This window comes from Mercenaria mercenaria, chromosome 9 (assembly GCF_021730395.1).
Source record: "Mercenaria mercenaria strain notata chromosome 9, MADL_Memer_1, whole genome shotgun sequence".
NCBI lineage: Eukaryota > Metazoa > Mollusca > Bivalvia > Venerida > Veneridae > Mercenaria > Mercenaria mercenaria.
In genome coordinates, this window is record NC_069369.1 from 59662612 (window position 1) to 59682510 (window position 19899).

Consider the following 19899-nt stretch of genomic DNA (forward strand, 5'->3'; position numbering starts at 1 on the left):
GCGGGCTACCGCGTGTTACAATGATAATATATCTAATCATTGAACAATGTTCTCGCGTGCTTCTAAATAAATAAAAACAAGAAAATGATAACTAGCATTGCTATGATGTTAACGACATTTTATTAATTTTGAACGAGTTCTAGTGTACTGTCACAGTAGTACTTATTATTTGCTATCATTTTCGAAAGTACTTCATCCTGTCAACAGCTGTTAAATAAAGATGGACACTTAACCTGTGTCAATGGGATACTTATATGTCATAAAAGCAGAGGAGAATCAGATATTTAACCATTCATAAAATAACTGATACAAATCCAAGAAGCACTTAAACGTAAATAAACAAAATATCATTACATCATAACAAGAACGTTTAATAAACGCTAATAATCCATTAGTCAGAACGGCGCCAATCATATCTGTTGAATAAAGACGAAAATGCTATTTTGTGTAAGTATAATGACAGAGTATTACAAACCCATTATATTTGCTTATCATATCATGTCTAAGAAAACGTTCGTTTTGTATTTGTCTAATGGATCGATCAGATCTGTAGCATCATCAGTTATTTCATTAAGACATTGCCTTGCCGCCAACATTAATTTCAGTTAAAAGATTCAGTGATTTCAAACATAATATTGAAGCCAGTTCAGTTTAGAAAACTTTCTTTTTGTTGTTTTACGTCTCACTTGTGAAATGAATAGACTTTTTGAATCGGGTTAATTATGTCATTTATATAGCATGTAAACATCGCTATCTACCTATCTATCTAGTTACCAGAAATATTTGATTGCAATGGGTACATCAGGCACAGTGTTAAGTTTATATGACAAAGACCTTGCAATTTCTTCTGACTCTTCTATATAAATATTGTCAACTTATTTCTGATGTATTGTACATGATAAATTGTAAACATTCCTTAAACAGTGAGAATATTTAGTACCCAAATACTATTAACAGCACCAGATACTTATATCTAAAACATTTCCTTCGTAAATTATATCATATTTTCCAGAGGAGGTTTTCAATCCTGAATACAGAAATATTGTTTTAAATGTGCAGCTGGTCTTTCACAAGTAATTCATAAATGGTTGTCAATAAATACAAGTACTCCAAATAATTTAAAATATCTTTTTTTAAGCTGTCAGACAGTAGAACCACTTGTCAAGTCGTATACTGAATAAAATAAAACGAAACAGCGTTTCATTTAACCCAGCAGATGTTGCTGTGATAAATATCTAAAAATCATCACATCGGATTGTTCTTCCGACAAGCATTAACGTCAGTTTAAGAGCTTGCTAGACAATTATTCATAGGAACATATCTATTGGATAAATTGGGGCGTCAGTTTTGACTGAAGACGCCAGTTTTGTTATACTTTATACTTAAATGTATGCTTTTTAAATATGATTTGTCAGTTTCTCAACTCCTAACCGTTAGCCTGCCGGCGGCAAGTGATTTTGATTTTGCGACCAGTGCAGACCAAGATCGGCCTGCACATCCGTGCAGTCTGATCATGGTCTTCTCTGTTCGCTATTCATTCAGTACGTATTCAGTGGACACCCCTTTAAACAGAAAAGTAAGCGGTACTGCCCAAATTAAATGATGGACTAGTCCATTTTTAGAAATTGAGCAGGGTAAAGGTAAAAGCTTAAATCTTATCTTGTCCGTAACTTTGCCAGCTTTCATAGCCAAATCGCTGGCTTATCGATGAAATTGTCTCCTTTGAAATTACGCTATCGGCGTATCGATTGCTCGATCCGATTGATTTTGCTACTATAGAAATATATTGGAAATTATTTTTTTTAATTGTAATAACTTTTTTTTATTTTTTGTTTATGCCACATAATTATACACGCTACTGAACATTACCAAGTAGTGGGTATTTTCTACAAATACAAATATATTCTAGTGGACAATTGTTAAAAAGTATGGACTAAAATGCAGACTAATATCTGATATATGGACTTTTTATTTATTCGTGCATGATTGGTAGAGTTGTCTACAGCGTTCTCTGTGGAATATAACGGTATGGAGTTTTGTTTCTCAAGGACAAGGTCTTCAGGCAATTACGTTAGTTGCATACTATTCTATCATTTATTTGAGATGGTGAAGAAATTCAAGAAGATAGCTAATCTTATGATTGTTCTAGTACGTTTATTTTCTAATTAATTGTTTAATAAGTTATCGTAAAGTGGCCTCTACTAATATTACTTGACTGTCCGTATTCTAATGAACAACACAGACACAGGTTTTAGACGCAAATGGTACAAAGAATGACATTGATGTTAATGACAGTTTACATCAGAGTACTTATAATTATCTATCATTTACGACAGTACTTTGTCATGATATAGTTATTTCATAAAGATTGATACTTAACCTGTGCCAGTGAGATACTTGCATTATCAGGTAATGTTTATCACTAGAATAGTTTCAAGTTTCAATCTTTATTTAAGTCTCATTCACATACATGCATAAAATGTAACATACAAATCGACAATTATATAAAATGGATGTGACCCTTCTAATCAGAAGTATATGAGTATGTGATCAGGTATCATACTAACTTTTCATTAACTAAACAATTCATATTTCTCAAAGCGCAATTTCTTCGGAACAAAAACAATCCGTATTTCTCTAAAAGTGTTTTTAGATAATAAAGATTTTTGTACACATTATATGATAGGCGGTTTAGCGACACAAATGTAATATTTTAAGCATGACTGTTTATTGGTATGTGACAAAATATATAAAAAGATGCTTCATAGTTATCTTAGTGTAAAGTACTCTTTCATCCATTAGCGAGGTATACGTTACGAAAGAGCTTAATGATGAAAGCAAATATCTCCCCTTAACTGTGCTTTAGAATGTAGATTTCCTTGATATTTAATTAGAATCCATATTTGTCTTAACATTTGTTATGTTATCTTTTAAAGAAGACGTAAACATTACGTCATTAAAAAATCAAGGGAAGTAATCAGTCATTACGTAAATTACAGAATATTGACTTACAGTGTTTGCAATAATACTTCTTCCTTTATCATAACAGAATTGCCAGTGCTTCATATAATTTGAAAATGAATTTAGAATACTCGGAAATAAAGTTCACAGGTAATACATCTAGTTTTAGTAGAAATGTTCTTTCATTTATAAAAGTAAGGAGTCCGAAAGAGTTCATATATTTATGGAACCTGTAACCTTTTAAACACATTATGTGTAACAAATAACCGATAAATGATAATAATATAAAACAGAGTAGAAATGTTACAAAATATTGTTACATACCATGATGCTTATACAAAATGCTATTATGGTATAAATGTGCTGTCTAACTATGGCAAAACCAGCGTAAGGGATTTATTATGTCTCCTACAAGACAGTGGTGCGGGAGACATATTGATTTACTCCAGTATATGTGTCTGTGTGTCAGTGTGTCTGTCACAAAGCTTGTCCGAACTCTAAGTCCGAACTCTTTGTCATCCGATCTTAACCTAACTTAAACAAAATGTGTTTGACCATAAGACCTCGGCCAAGTTCGATAACTAGCCAAATCCGTCCAGGCCCTTTTGTATTTTGGCCCTTGAATTACTGACTGGGTCGTCTCGTCCAGACTATCTAATTGGATCCATTCGTCTAGACCATCCAGAGAAACTAGACATTTTTGATAGGGGCAGTTATGGGAGACTTGCGCTTTTCTCAAAAGCATCTCTAGTTTACAGTGAATTTCCATTTCATTCATTGTAATATTTTATCCGACGACGATCAAAGGAATACCTAATCATGAACAGTTTTTTTGCAAATGTTTGATAGAAAATATTTCAATATCATTCCATTTATTTTCTGAATGATTCGACCTCACTAGGTTTGCATTGTAATTACATTACACATGCAGTTTCGGCATTTAATGCTAAAAAAGGATTTGAATCAAAATATAACTTTTTTTAAACTGGCTAAATATATCAATCCGTACAATTTTCTATTAGCAACAGTTTGTATGAAACTTCAATCAATAACAGCAGTAAACTGACAGTCTCGGCATTTTATAGCAAAATGAACTTACAACTCACATTTTGTCAAGAATTACACTAAGTGCAAATTGATCTATACAATAGTGGAATTATTGTTATACAAAGAGGCACTAGTTTTCGGACAGCCGGTATGACTGGAAAGCAAAACGGAATTAGTTTTCTCTCTTGACCGTGAAATGACGTATATTGGTAACCAGTTATTATAATTCGTGATAATTATGTAGTTTCTCTCTTATTCATTACTTGTAATAATATTGAGTGTTTCTACAAATAATTGATAGACAACAATATGAGAAGAAGAAATAAATCAGCGCATACAGCCATTGTTTTTATCTTGCAAAAATGTTCTCTTGTTTACATGGATAACCTTGTTCATTCCAAGGTACATGTTTTTCATTTCATTTTCAATGAAGCTGATGTTAGTTATATTAAAGGCTCCACATGTGACTCGAATAGTGCTTAGTATTTTAAGGGTGATTGAGTTTGAAGTTTACATTATTTTGCTACATAATTATTATCTCATATGAAGGTAAAACTATCGTGTGTCTGTTAGGTAGAGTACCTGGTGATATGTTTTTTGTCGAATCAGTGTTATGTTTTGTGCTGACTATCAGCAACTGGCTATAGAATGAATGTTATAAGGTGACGATGGATAAATTACAAGCATTCACTGAGATAGGGATGCATGTCTGTTATGTGGCAAAATGCCTAGTTTGTGTCATTAATATTCCTAGTTGTTCACAGTGAGAAAGTTGACTTATTTAGTTTTCCTTCTAAGATAACAGTATGTGCTTTCACATCAGCATCTGGTTGTTCAGTGATCGGCAAAGATCAGTTACTGATATATACAGGTATGTTATGATTTGCCAAAAGATATATATCACCAAAATATACCCAGCAAGATAAATATGACATGATTCATTTAAACGGATTTTTTTTATGCGTTTTTCTATTAAATTGTGTATGCTAAAAACATTATGCTATAAACAAGCAATCATTTTATGTTGTTTTCGTTAGTATATCAAATGTCTTAATAAGTAACACGCTATTTTGATGTTTCCGTTCTTAAAATACAGCAAGACTGCCGGAAAATGTGTTTGAATCATCTCTTGCAATGAAAGTGTGCTGTGTTGCAAGTACTTGTTTACGGTTTCTGATATCCAACAAATAACATAGTTTATTAATAAGCAACATACTAGTATTTAGATAAGCTTTTTTCATTAGTTAGAATTGACAATGATTTAAAATTTACTTGCTGTATAATTCAGATATCCAGCCATGTGTTCCCAATATTTTTACTTGGCATCATAGAGAAACCTCGGCTAGCTATCTAGACAATAACTTGTAGAAACTAGTAATACTGTAGGGTAATTTATCATTTGAGAGTAGACACAAATGTCACTGCAGAACAGATATTTGATATTTGGTAGTACCAAGACGGCTGTCACAATAACTGAAATAAACCAGAAGATTAAAATTATTACATTTTTTGTAATAGTGCACAAAGAAAGACTAGCATAAGTTTAGATCCAGACTGTTAGTTGAACTCAATATGTTTTCGTTGTTACCTTTACTGTCTGTATTAAAATAAACAACATAAATAAAATTTACTCTTCATATTATATATCACCTACATTTGTGTAACACGGACGCCATCATATTGTCTTTATAACTTTAGATATAACAAGTAAAGTTTACACATATATAATGTGTTTGTTAAATAACAAAACAATTCTTGATATCCCTAAAAAAAGATTGATTTAACGAAATTAACTCTCTTTTGCGCTGTCTCTATATATTTCAGTGACTGAGTGTAAACATCACTACGTCAGTTTAGAAATTTCAAAACTATTTACAGGTTACATTTCGATATTCCTGCAGTAGTAAAACGTTTTTATTTTGTTCTCAAATTCATTTTCATCGTCCCGCATATGACAAAACTCACATCTGTGGTAAAGAATCAGACAAAGAATAAATACTTATTCAAGCACTGTCCGTATGATTGCGGCACATGTTGACAGGAACGGAGACGTGCAATCGCGAAGAAGTATTATGTTTTTTTTTATATTATGCTATATAATGTCAAAGGATATGTGGCTGATGTTTTATATTTAATGTTGATGACTAATTTATCCATCATTATAGTACTTAACCTCTTGCATAGAGTGATATCATAAAATAAAATTAATCATAAATGTAAACAAAACGCAAGTAGTACAAAGAATGGCATTGATGTTAATGACAGCTTACTTTTGAGTACTTATAATTTTTCTATCACTTCCGGAAGTACTTTGTCATGGTTATAGTTATTTCATAAACTGTGCCAACGAGATACTTACATTATTACCAGGTAATATGGTTGTTTATAACTACATTAAACTTCCCATTAGTACTAAAACAATCTAAAACATAAACTGCTGGCACACTTTCATTGGAACAAAAAAGTGCATTTACATGCAACTGTATTAGTCTCAATTATCAGCAGATTTCACTTCCGTTACGATATCACTAAACTGTTTTAAAACATATAAAAAAAATACATTCAGTTTAAAACGCTTCCGTTTTTCCTACAGTATCCATGTTTCATACAGTTCTTGCAAGTCTCATTTTGGAGGCAGGTCATTTTTAAAAGAATTTTTAAGAAGCAGCTTACCCTTACCAATTTCTGTTATGATAAAAAAAATCAATTGTTTGTTTTTGTGCCATTGACAGGTTGTCTGCAAGTTGTCAAATTGCTTCTTCAAAACAAATGAAGTGCCATTTGTTTGACAATCATTGTCAATGATGTTTTACTGCTGGTAACGAAATATTCTCGTTTTTCAACCTGTTTAGGTTTGGTTTCAATTTTTGTAAAAAGATATGCATTTAACTGTTGAGTCAAATAAGTCGCGTTCATGACGCAGATACCATTAATAAACAATTACTATATATTCTGGAGATATAGTTTAGACCATTTTTACATACTTTGGTATTGTAGTATAGTTTGTAACCTTATATGATCAATCTCATGGGAAATTGTGCTCGTTCTGTTGTAGAAATGCCTATATCATATATCCTTTTTTAATTACTCTCGTGGAAGTGTATTTTATGTATTACATGAACCGCATTTAACATTCACAAAGGTGTAGCCGACTAGCAAACACAATAAAACGTTCACTCGATACATAAATTCATGGACTGCATAAATATTTTAGAAGCTGAATTGCTAACACATCTTTATAATTTTAAACAGAAATGATTTTGAAAACTTGTTCATACCGAGTTGTATAAGTTACCGATACATTATTGCAATTATGGATATCTAGATGAACTTTTATTTACAAAAGTACAGTAAGTAGTTTATTTTTAGACTGATAATGTAATTGAAATGCAAAAAAAATAAAAAAAAACATTCCTTTAAAAATGAAAAGGAATAGGCTTAAACTTTATAAAAGCTGTCTAGTAAAATATACGAATTTATTAGCAGTTCTAAAGACAATCAACCTTCTAAAGCGGATGGGCAAAAGGGAGAGTTTATTTAGGAAAGACCTTTCATATGCCATTCCTCAATCTTTATCACTGTAACAGAAGCACCAAATATATTCAAACACTTTAGAAGATAGAAAGCATACAGTTTTCACTTGAACATATCCGATTGCGAGTACTTATTTACGTTTGAAGTAAAATACATATATGACCGTGCATGGAACACAATAATGGTTGCGACCAATGGATCTGACCACCTGCCATCGCGCGTCTGTCAAGATCCATCGTTCGTTTCAAAGTCTATTGCAATTAGAGAAACTGTTAGCGAACAGCATGGATCCTGACCAGACTGCGCGGATGCGCAGGCTGGTCTGGATCCATGCTGGTCGCATACCCACTATGTTGGTTTTCTCACGGCGTGGCTCATATGCACTTCAAATTAATTGTCAAATTTTGCAGTAATTTCCGTTGTACAACTACAACATCGTTTTATTTTGTTTTTCTCTATTAGATATTATGGCAAACAGTCGGATGTTCTTTCAGTACACATTAAGCTGTGATTCAAGACTGTACTTTTAATAGAACCTGGATATTGTACTTTGTACTCGAACGTAGGTTATGGCTTTAAAGTAATTACTTTGTCCTGTTCATATATAGATCTAAATGTGGTAAGGATACCAGTCTGTCAGATATTTTATTTTATATACTCTTATTGAATGGCAAGTCCTTCAATAAGTGTTTAATTAGACAGAATAAGAAATTAACTTTCACTGTTTCATCTTTAAATGTGGCTTATTAGTCCAGTACACATAATGTTAGATATAAACGGGTGATGTAGCACAAACTATATAAGTTGTTATGTAATAAAACGCTATATTGCAAACATAAGATGCTGTCTAAAACTACGACATACATATAATATAAGTATTTACGAAGGACCCAATTGGCGCAATGGGCTCAAGAATAAAATACATTTGATTCATAAGTCACATTATTGACTCGCTTTTTTGAAAACATACTTTGAAAAGAATCAATAAGAAAGTCCTTTTGGGCAAAGAATGCAATCACGACTCGGTATGATCGAATATTTGCACGAGTGGTTATTAAATGTGCAACACTAATTGTTTTTCAATTTCAACCGTTCAGTTCGTCTTAAGTATAGATACTGCAGTGGTAGGACGATTACTGCTATTCAAATTATGAACTAATGCTGTGAGAACTAAATGACATATATGTCTGAAAGACTTATAAAGAACTTTTTGAGAGAATGCTATAAATCTACGCAAAGATAAGGAAAACAGTAGACATTTGTTTTTAATTTGAATTGTAATATCGGCACTGTAGAATTCTTATATATTTTCTTCTTTCTCCGGCTAAATCAGTAAAACTTCAGTTGCATTCACAACCCATTGAAAAGTAGAAACACATTGAATGTGGGAAAGAAAAGTACACGCGTTTTATTCTATACTTTTGGCTTTGTAATCAAATAAAATGAAATGCAGTTCTTGCATGTTTGTCACAATTTATCTACAAACTAATTCGTAAAAAAATAACTCCACATAGGTATGTCTTTCAAATATATTCAAAGTGAAATAAATTGAGTCGAGAATGAACAAAACATGACTGCATTTATAACCTATTTAATGAAAGGAAGAGTTTTAGTTGGAATTATATGATGAAGGCTACTTTTTTCTAAGATAATCACTTAACTTTGAAGTGTGTTCCTAGATGCAAATTGCCTTGATATTTAATTAGTGTCCTGGTACATTTTTTGCGTTCGTAATAAGACCTGTTGTTCAATAGATAAGTGTTACGTCATCACACTTGGGTAATAATCAGTTAACCGAGATGGGGTGACTTTTATTTGCTAATTATAGATACATTTTATTCAGTTAAAATTATTGATTTACTTTTATTTTCTGTGAGTAAATGAAAATGATTAATATACACTGACGAGGTATGAAAACGCAACACACATATGCCTGAATATATTTTTACTACAAAAAGCATCAGCTTGAAATATTCAACACATGCTGGTTGGGAAAAATTTTCCGGACAGGACCAGTTTCCGGACACATGTAATATCGCTTTATTTCGTTGTTATTCCTGTTATTGTTTCATCTAGATCATTTAAGTGTTTGTTCTTCATGTCTACAATAAACCACTATATTACAAAACTGTTTTATGTTAGTTTTTTATGACGAAAACTCACCTGTGTATACAAAACAACTTTCTGTCTTAACGGGGCATGAAGATAGCATTGCGCATGCGCAGTAGTTCACACTTGCCGAGGTATCAAGTGGGGAAGAAATAATTAAACTTCACATTGATTGTCTGCTGATAACATGTGCTACTTATAATTTCACGGTAATAGTTATATAAAATGAAGGGCTGTCGATTTTTGCACTAATTTTATTCTATATCTATTGGAATTATCAAGAATTCGCGTTAGTCGAAATTCGAGATTTTTATTGTCAACTTCGGTTTGCTTTCGTAGCTGCTAATGAACGTCAGGTTATGTTTCATGTGCATTTTTGAAGAGATGAATGATAAAGAAATGTGTAATAATAGTTTAATTACTTATTTCGATATCACATTAATAGCTCGAGCTTGATATGGATTTTCGGGACAGCGTATATCCCGTATCCTGTCACCAACAAGCAGTGTCACGATTTTATCTTGCCGACTACCCTTTACTTACATGCTATAATCAACATATTTTGTAAATTAACATAGCTACTTACAGTGCAGACTGGAATCCTACAATCATTTGTTTGGTCATCACGTTTTGTTTATAGTTGATTTACACCAGCCATAAAATGCACATTTATACAGGTTATGAACTGGTTTAGATCAGAAACACTAAAAAAGCTTCTTGTTCCATCCCTTCGAAAGTCACCAGATTTCACGATGTCACAAATGTCTTGATACTTCCGCTTTCATCCCGTTTCCTGTTAAATCATTTATCTTGCACGTAGATTAAATGATCCTACAACAAACTGCTGAGTAATAAATATGTCAATTCCTTTATTTTACGATGATTTAACTTAAAACAAGATTTCAACGTCCGTGTATTTCATACAGAGTTATTCCACTTTTACGGCTAACTTTTGTCAAACTTCATGAGCCTCAACTTAAGTAGAATGAAATCGGCAAGAGAACACCTAAATTTACTCTCAGAAATGATACTAACGCTGGAGCTAATAGATAATCTGACTTGATTCAATTACGCCAGCAGAGTGGCAGCCATTTTGTTTTAATCAAAATTCATATCTGAAATATACTAGCAGGATATGGAATATATCCTGTCTCCACGTGACGTCTATTGACCAATAGAAATGCAAGAAACTTGTTGGAGGCAAGATAAATCTTTATACTCTATACCCATTGCGTTAATTTTACGGTCTGTTGTGATGAGTAAACTTGAACACAATGGGTAGTAGAGTAATGAGATGTGTGTGTGCTGAACATAGGCGGTGCTTTTTGAAGTAAAAATTTATTCAGGCATATGTTTGTTGCGTTTTCATATCTCATCAGTGTATTTCATCACGAACATTGAAATCCTTCTAACAGTGTTTTATATTTAAATGTACATCATTACATTCTTTTAATTCCATAGCAGAATTTCGGGTGAATAATATTGAATAGCTTCTCTGTCTCCGCATCTTGTATATGGTTATCATCATAAGATATCGACATCTCGAATTGGACACACTATTCCGTGTCAATTTGATTGAAATAAATTTTAACAATTTGAAAGTTAATCAGACCTGAAAACGTTGAGTTGTGACAGTCAATTAGTTAACCCGAAAATAAAAATCAGTTTGTCGCCAGCCGCTTTTTGGCAAACACTGTTCTGGAGAATAATTATTCGGACTTTAAATACATTTCCACAATTGTACATTTGTATGTTATCAGATGTGTATGAGAAATATGAACGAGCTCTGCAGGAAGTGGAAATATTGGAGAAAGAACGAGTGAATACTTTGCGGTGCGAATAAGTTTTGCTGCATATTTTTCAATTTATAAAATTATACACATTCTATCTATTTGAAAATTATTGACTTACTATTGAATGTACTTTTAAAGCTAATACATCCATTAATGTAATGTCATTTATAACATTACACACCTCTTAGGAAATGTCTACGTTAATATAGAAAATACTAGCAGATATTCCATTCTAATTTTATAAGTTAAAATGATAAATTAAATGCGAATTACATCAATAACAAACGTTGACTGAATTTGAGGGTTACCTTATTAAAAACACACGGCTCTGGGAAGTTACGTAAAATGCTCAATATTTGGTAAAGGTAAAACTGAAAAGCAAATGTGGAGTTCGAACTGTGGTTAAGTACTTTTCATTATTGTTATCATTATTGTTATCAAATTTGGTACTCCTTGAATGCTTATATGTCAAAAGAAGACAATGAACGAATACATTTAAACCTCTAAATAGGTCATATGTTTTAATTTACACACATGCTATGATACATATCATCAGCTCTAAAATGGTTTTGTCCGTGAAAGCATTATTCGTAAAGTAGTTTTCACATATTTGAAATAAATTTAAAATCATATCAGGTACCTTCAGAACCTTAACTAAGAAATGTTCATGATTTGCAGTGGTAACGCCAAATTGTGCCTATGATATATAATTTAAAGCGAATCGCTTACTAATTTCAAAACAATACGCCGAGAAGTGGGTACTGACAACTCTCAAAACAACATGTGAATATGATTGTTTTCACATTTCTATTTTAGAGTAAATAGGTTTATCTCGAAAATAGTATTATATGTTTAGAAAATATTAATTAAATGATTGTGTGAAAAGTATGTTCGCACTCGAGTAGGGCATCGTATCGAAATTGCACCTGTGGTCCCGCTTATCTGATACTGTTTGATAAGAATCTTTATTTATTTTTCGTGTGATTGATTTTATGATTTTATGCTACAATTAGGTTGGAGTTTTTAAATGTTAAACACCTCATTCTGACAAAACAATACGGTTTTACCAGACATAAAACGGGAATATTTTGTCTGATAGGTGATACATAGTGTCAGAAACGCAATACCTGTAAGACTTATTCGTACATGATTATCGTACACTTATTTATTTTTGGCCTTTGTCCTTCGGTTTAGAGATAACTTCTAGTTGTTGACATAATGAAAGAATTGGTTTCATTAAGTTTGCAAACCGTCTTTCCTGTATGTAAAGAAAATGATCGCTACTTAAAACCTTCTATAAGACGTATACTACAATTACTCAATATGTGATAACAAGTCAAATGGTTATCGCGGCCTGAAGTTTGTACAAACCGGACGGAAGTTGCGAAATTGTCATTTGTGCAGGAAAGAAGCGTTTACTATAATGTCCAGTTCTGGACAGGTATAGTGACCATGCACGGACACAGCCAATTTTCTCAGAGGGGTCCGATCCCCTGCCCCCCCCCCCCTGGAAATTTTGAAATTTAGCACTTCATTTTTTGCGTTCTGGGACAGTTTTATGGACTAACCTGTTAAATTTGGGAAAATAAAAAAATCAAGCTTTCTCGGAGGTAAAATTCTTAGTTTCTTTTAGATAATAAAATGAATTATGTCGGGGTCGTATGTAGCAGCAGCCGCATATACTTTACATGCAGTCCTAATGTTGCCTTTTTCGAAAAACATTTTATTACCTTCTTGTCTTCTTTCCTTTTTTAAAGATTTTCCAGAGGGGGTCCGGACCCCCGCACCACCCTACTCCCCCCCCCCATCTGGATCCGCGCATGGTGACATATCATGCTTTCTGTTTATGCAGGTAAACTTGTGTTTGGTTAAATTTCAACAGAGCACAATTGTCTGAACAGTGTACAAACTCATTACTGTTTTTTCAGGCAAGGGTGGAAAAAAGTGGTAGACAATGAAAGCAGTAACATTTTTATTAAAAAAAAAATAAACAATGAGACAAACATTTCCAACATCTTTTCCCATGTTAAACATACGATAAAGCCCGAAACGCGTGAAAATGTTCCGAATGTAAATCGGGTGAAGTTAAGCGCTCTATGTACAAAGTTAGATTATGCGTCTAGATTGATTAAACTGGGCGAGTCTCCTTACTTATTACTTGAGGATGAAAAATACGTGTTTTTTAGATGTTGCTCTTAAACAAGGGTGGCGATTGAACTACTAAAAGTACAACAACAGTTAATTCACAACAAATCGTACGGTATGTTTTATAATCAGTAGAAGCTAGTCGTTTTTACGTTTATGAGACCTGTTTCACCCACAAGTAAAGAATTCACAGGTCCATCATGAAATATTTTTCCCAGCGCATATATACTTGTCCTATTCAATATGATCGCGGCCTCATCGATCAATTACATTTTGTTTCGTTTTATTCACAACTAGCAAATCGTGTTACTGAGCGTAAATAATTCATGTGTCAACAAATTATTAATTAGCTAATGTATCAGAGGAAAAGATACGTTGGTACAGACTCGTATACCTGGCAGTCGTTTGTATAATAGTGATGTTTATGTAAAATTATGAAAACAAACTCGTCAAAGATAAATGCATGTATTTCTGGATTCATTTATTAATAATACTTGAGTTATATGAAGGTTATAAGAACATTGTTGTTGCTAAAATCATACCTAAAATATAATTATTCATTTAATAAAATGTGCTGCTAGAAGACTGCTCAGAACGGGTATTTTATATTCATTTATTTGTTACGAGTAAATAAATAGCTACTAAATCATCGAAGTATATATTAAGAAGATCCCTTGGAAGCGTAAGATGCAGTCAAGCAAATAATAGCAGTCTCGGTTGGGCTGGGTCTGTTGATGAAAGGTAATGAAATGTACAACACCCATCTGGGTATACGAACACCAAGTCAAAGTACAGAGAGACATATTACAGCAGCGCAGGTCTGTGAAAATGTCACCTCGTGCTTGATTTACGTTATAGATTTAAGACTATAAATCAAATTGGATTTAAGAAGCTATAGGTTGACAGCAAAGACTTTCCGTGCCGTTTTATATTTTGTGCCTGTTTAATTGTACATGATTCTGGAAATATTCAAACGTAATCGCATTTGTGTTTTTACAAAAACCTTACTTACATATTAAGACAGTATACAAATCTTTAGATGTTGATTGTATAATAAATATCGTAGTAGCATTATATAGCTCTAGGTATTTTCTGTTATTGTATGTCCGTTAAATGGCATATTTTAAAGTACAAGATGTCGTTTTCAAGTTTCAAAGCCGAACGGTTTTTGATGGTTGTAAATCTCTATTTTTTTTCGAGGTTGCAGTTCTATCAAACTTTAATCATTTGCTTTTATTTCATATTTGAGAACTTTGATGTAAAGTGAATATTTAACACAAATACACCATTTCCATATAAGCGGCCTTGTCAATCCACGAGGTAAACCTGTATTCTCAGAATTCTATCTAGTAAATTTTATCTGAAAAAATTTATGTAATTAAAATCCTTAAATCTCTGTTTTTACAATCCTAACCCACACAAGCTGTAAAGAAAACTTCACTGCATTGTTTGACAGGAAAGCGCAGATTTAGTCGTAAAGTAATCAATTATAATGCATAGTTTTTCTTTCCTACGGATTGCGTTACTGGTATTAATAAAACATATGTCTACTAATTATTTATTAACTACAATAACATTGCAGGAAGAGCTAATTAACGCAGGTGGTTTACATCTTGTTGTGTACCTGCAGGCCGCACACGCATAAGTCTTGTATTCAAGATTCCTCTGTCATTCTGTAGCACTTATTAGTCTGATGTGGATAACATTATATAAATTAGGACACATATATGACAGGAAGTATATGTTTACAAATGGTCATTTTTTTATGTAATGCGAGGACTACTTTTGTATGAAAATGTGGCTTGTTTTAGTAGTAAACCAAATTTTACTATGTAAATAATGAATAGATTAAGTTAAATTCTTATATGACGTAAGATATTCTTTTATGACAGTGCAGATTATCATTGCTAACCAGTCTCTTCATGACCTGATCATGGAGGGTAATTGGTATTTTAAAATATTTTATTTTTTATTTTGCGCACTAGTGCCACGATTTACAGTCTTCAGTATCTTATTAAATCGTAACTTTTTTTATTGCAGTTTTTTAATAAAAAGGTTAGCAATGGTAAGCTGATTTTTAACATGATTTTGTGTAAATATTTGTAGCTTGTGCCTATATAATGTCCTAACCAGTATCATTGACTGTGTGAGCGTCATGTCTCTGTTTTCCTCATTGATATGCTATATGATACAAAGTCTATTATAATTCTATTTCAAGAATGGCCAGTACTATGTATTTTATGTTTTTGTAAAATTTATATGTGTATATTTGTAATGTATTGGTAGAGACTGATATAAAATAATATATATATATGACACTGGCAGCATTTTTTATTTCATGGGTGGTTTAGGTTTTGTTTGTAACTTACATATCTGTTTGCGTAAGTTCGAAAAATTTTACCATCAAATGGGAAGGCAAAACCATCGTGTGTGATTAAGACAGAGCTGGCGATCTTGCCGTTATCTTTATCTATAAACATTTTGCTGAGTACAGGGTAAATTACAAGCCTATTATTATAAATGCATCTTATGTCTTAATTGTTTTGTTTTTTTAATTGTCCAAGTCGTTTGCAGTGACAGAAAAGTTTGTTACTGTATGATTATTTTATTTCCCTTTTGAAATACCATAGATTTTGTCTTATTGCATATCAGCATTTTTTTTATGGAATTATTGCCAAGAGTTGGTGTTAAGCAGGGTCACTAAGTTTTGGGTGACTCTGTGTCAGATGAGTACTTAAATGTACTAAATGTGTTCTCTAACCTGCCAAGTTGTTCCAAGTAAGATGAATTTATATAGGTGATAATCTATTAATTTCATGTTTTACAATCTATTTATTTCATGCTTTTGGAAATAGCTGCAGTTACGTTATTTTTTAGATTTTTTCATGTCTTTTTGAATTGCCTTTATTGTACTGTATAGTAACTATTATCAAATCAAATTTCCTGAGACTTAATTCAGAGTATAGTCTTTTTAATAATGGACAAAATTTGTCTGAAATGAGATTGTTTCTTTGTACTTGTTATGATATTGAAGTTGCCACTGATCACAAACAAATAAATTATTACCTCCATCTTAAACATAAACACATTGCATGGTTCAATATTCTAGCAACATATACAGCTGCAGTTTATTTTTAAACTTTACCATGTCTATGCAACAAATCATACATATTAATCTGAAGTATACTGACAAGCTCACTGTTAAAAAGGTAAAACTTGCTTAAAGAAAACTCCTCATAGAGGAAAATGAAAAGCTGACTAGACAAACTAGGTTCTTAATTTGTCAGAACTAGAATTTAAAGTAACAAAACACCTTCTGAAATAGTTTTATTTTTTTCGGGGTCATAAGAATTCAACGCCCCGAGCGGGGCTCGAACCCACATCGGTGAGGGGCAAGAGATTCGAAGACGTCAACTTTAACCACTTGGCCACGAATGCACTCTTTATGAAATCTAAAACTGTAGTATTACCTGAAATACATTAAGTATCAAAATCATCTACAGTACGTAAGGTTATCTTGAGTAAGTTACTTAACAAGTCGAAAGATTTCCTGCGGCCAGAAGTTAAACAGACCAGAAATTATTATTGATGTTTGTGTGACCACAGTCTAAAAAGTAATTTATGGGTGAAAAGCGAGCTTGTTTTTTTTTATCGTACCATTACGCTTTAATGTAGGAAATATTACTCCATTCTACCTGTTTTACGTAAGTAGATATATGAAATATACATTTCCAAATAAGTATGAAATACACAGAATCGCAACAGGAGATAATCTATTTTTAATCTAATCTAAATTTATTTTTATAGCTCTTTGGTATTTCTTAATTCTGAAAGTCACTGTTTTGAGCAAAATAACTATATTTCCCTTTTATGTATAACATAGCTTTTATCTCAAACTGGTCACATTCCTCGACTACTGAAACATTTATTAGAGCTGTCACAAATGTGATTCATGCCTTCACCTGGACGTCATTGACATATAGAGTAAAACAACACAGAACCAGGAAATTTAAGAGCATTCAAAAATCTCTTATGCACAACTAAATATCAATATTGATTATTGCTGAATGTTTGAATAAATCATATGAAATAATGAATGAGGAATTCAGATCACAAGCATTTCTCTATATATCATATAGCTCGCCAGCTATATTGCGAAAACGGCGTTCCATAAATGCGATAAACCAATCACATATCGGTAAAAAATCACATGATATCACCCATTCCCCATGTGCTACACTACTTGATGTATTCCAATATACAGGCCTCAGGTAACAAAAAAAAGTCACATTTTAACTCCAAATTGAAGCCAAATATTTTTCTATATCAGTTTTTTTGCTTGGTTGAGATAAAATGTATCATGATACGAAATATACAACTGTCATTTTCCAATAGCTCCACGGTTCTTATTAATAACAAACGCCGTAATAAACAGTCTTGAGATTAGGTACATGCTGATTGCAACATAACCGCTGCATGGCGCCGAACATGAGTTCTTATCTGATTTTATTTCAAGACATGTATGCTGAAATGAAATGTAAATTATGCTATGCTGAAATGAAATGTAAATTATGCTATGTGTTTTATCCGATTAGATGTTTTCAGAGGAGAGAGCGTTTTCACGTGTAATCATAGGTTTAACGTCTCAGTAAGTAAACGTTTTACATATTTAAATATCATGCGAAATGGTTACATATTTTGTAGCATTGTTGTTGTATGAAATATTCAGTTTTATGAACCTTGTTTAACTTCGTACCGTTTTGAATTTCCCGTGAGCAGTTGCTATGACATAAAATAAGATATTAGCACTTTCAATTTGCTCTAACAATGAAACAATAAATGTCGATATAGGTGTTGCCAGGAATTCGCTGAGAAAGACATTTTCTAAGGCATTTATAGTATTACAGGAGAATGAGTTTCTGATTAAAACATTTGCATAAATGGCACTTTTGTAATTTTATGTGTTTGTGTGTAGGATAAAATAAAACTGGATATTCCTTTTGTGCAAGTGACATTAGAAGAAAATTCGTGTAAGTATATACATTTTTCGATAATCATTGTTTAATATATTATAAACTGTTATGTTTACTTTAAAAAAAAGTATGAAATGCTATGAGGAAACATTTTCAAGTAGCATTTGTGTACGATGAACATCATCATCTTTCAAAATATAATGCTGGTCAAACGGCCCAGTCCGGAAGCTGGAATATAAGTGTTTGTTAAATAAAAACACGTCTGTGAAATATGTAGAATCACTGACAATTGTCAGTCATGCAGAAAAAAAGTGATGGAAGATAAAGATGCACGTCACATTATAATCTTTTTATAATTGAATATCGATTTAAGATAAGGTAACAAAAAGCATTTTCTGTACGATTTCTCATTCTCGTCTGCTGTTGCGGCAATCATCTGCCAAAAATATAGCTTATATGACCACTATATTTGGTGAATGCCGAAAAAACGGAATGGATCCGAAATTACCAATTCTCATTTCTGGTCGACTACTTTAAGTAACTAGAAATATCTTTAACGTTTATTATACATGAAAATTATGATAGTTTGATGTTAATCTAAATGTCATTTAAACTTTTATATGGGTGATATGTTAAGTTATATATACACGTATTGAGAACTGATTTCATTATTGGTCATAGTTTAAAAATAGAGTGCTTGAAACACATACATGTGGCACTCTGTGCTTAACATAAATTTAATGTATCTTGAACAACAGTTGTGGCATCTGAAAAATAACAAACTTTGTAACTTGAATGAAAATATAAATTAACGTAGCTTTGAAACAGAATACATTAAACAGCTGGTTGAAGAACGTTTATGCATTTATTTGTTATTAACTGACTTAAATCATGCCATAATCTATGACAGTTCTGTTATGGCGCGTAACAAATTGCGAAACTATCAACTTTTTAAACTGCACATTGATACTGAAAGTTACTGAAAAATGGCAAAATCACATAACGTACTTTACAATTGTGTTAAAATGTTATAGTTATATTAATATATAAGATGTTTAAAATATAGTTATTTAATAGAGATGTACACTGTAACAATAAAAAAAATCCACATTGACGAAACAATGAGATTGTTGTATTAAGGAGTGTATATGTATTTGACTATTGAATTACGTACTAATTTCCTCTTTGTACTTAAAAGACGGAAGCAAATCCAAGAAGCAATCGGACCTTTAGATATAAACTAGCCAGCAACAGGTATTAACAATGAAATGCACTAGCCACCCAATAATATCCAAAAGCATTATCTGTCTAAGTGTAAATATTGCAATTGTTCTTTA

The 19899-nt window shown here is 32.2% G+C and overlaps 1 protein-coding gene across 5 annotated transcripts in view; it reads left to right on the forward strand.

Moving 5' to 3' along the window:
* LOC123547234 (TWiK family of potassium channels protein 18-like) overlaps positions 1-19899 on the forward strand; it is a 123467-nt gene that overhangs the window by 86459 nt on the left and 17109 nt on the right. The window contains exon 1 of one of the 5 annotated variants that reach the window (XM_045334171.2): positions 18137-18237. The exons of the other annotated variants lie outside the window; for them this stretch is intronic. The gene's annotated coding sequence lies outside the window, so the exon portion shown is untranslated. Of the gene's footprint in view, positions 1-18136; positions 18238-19899 lie in introns of those variants that run through there. 5 annotated transcript variants of the gene reach the window in all.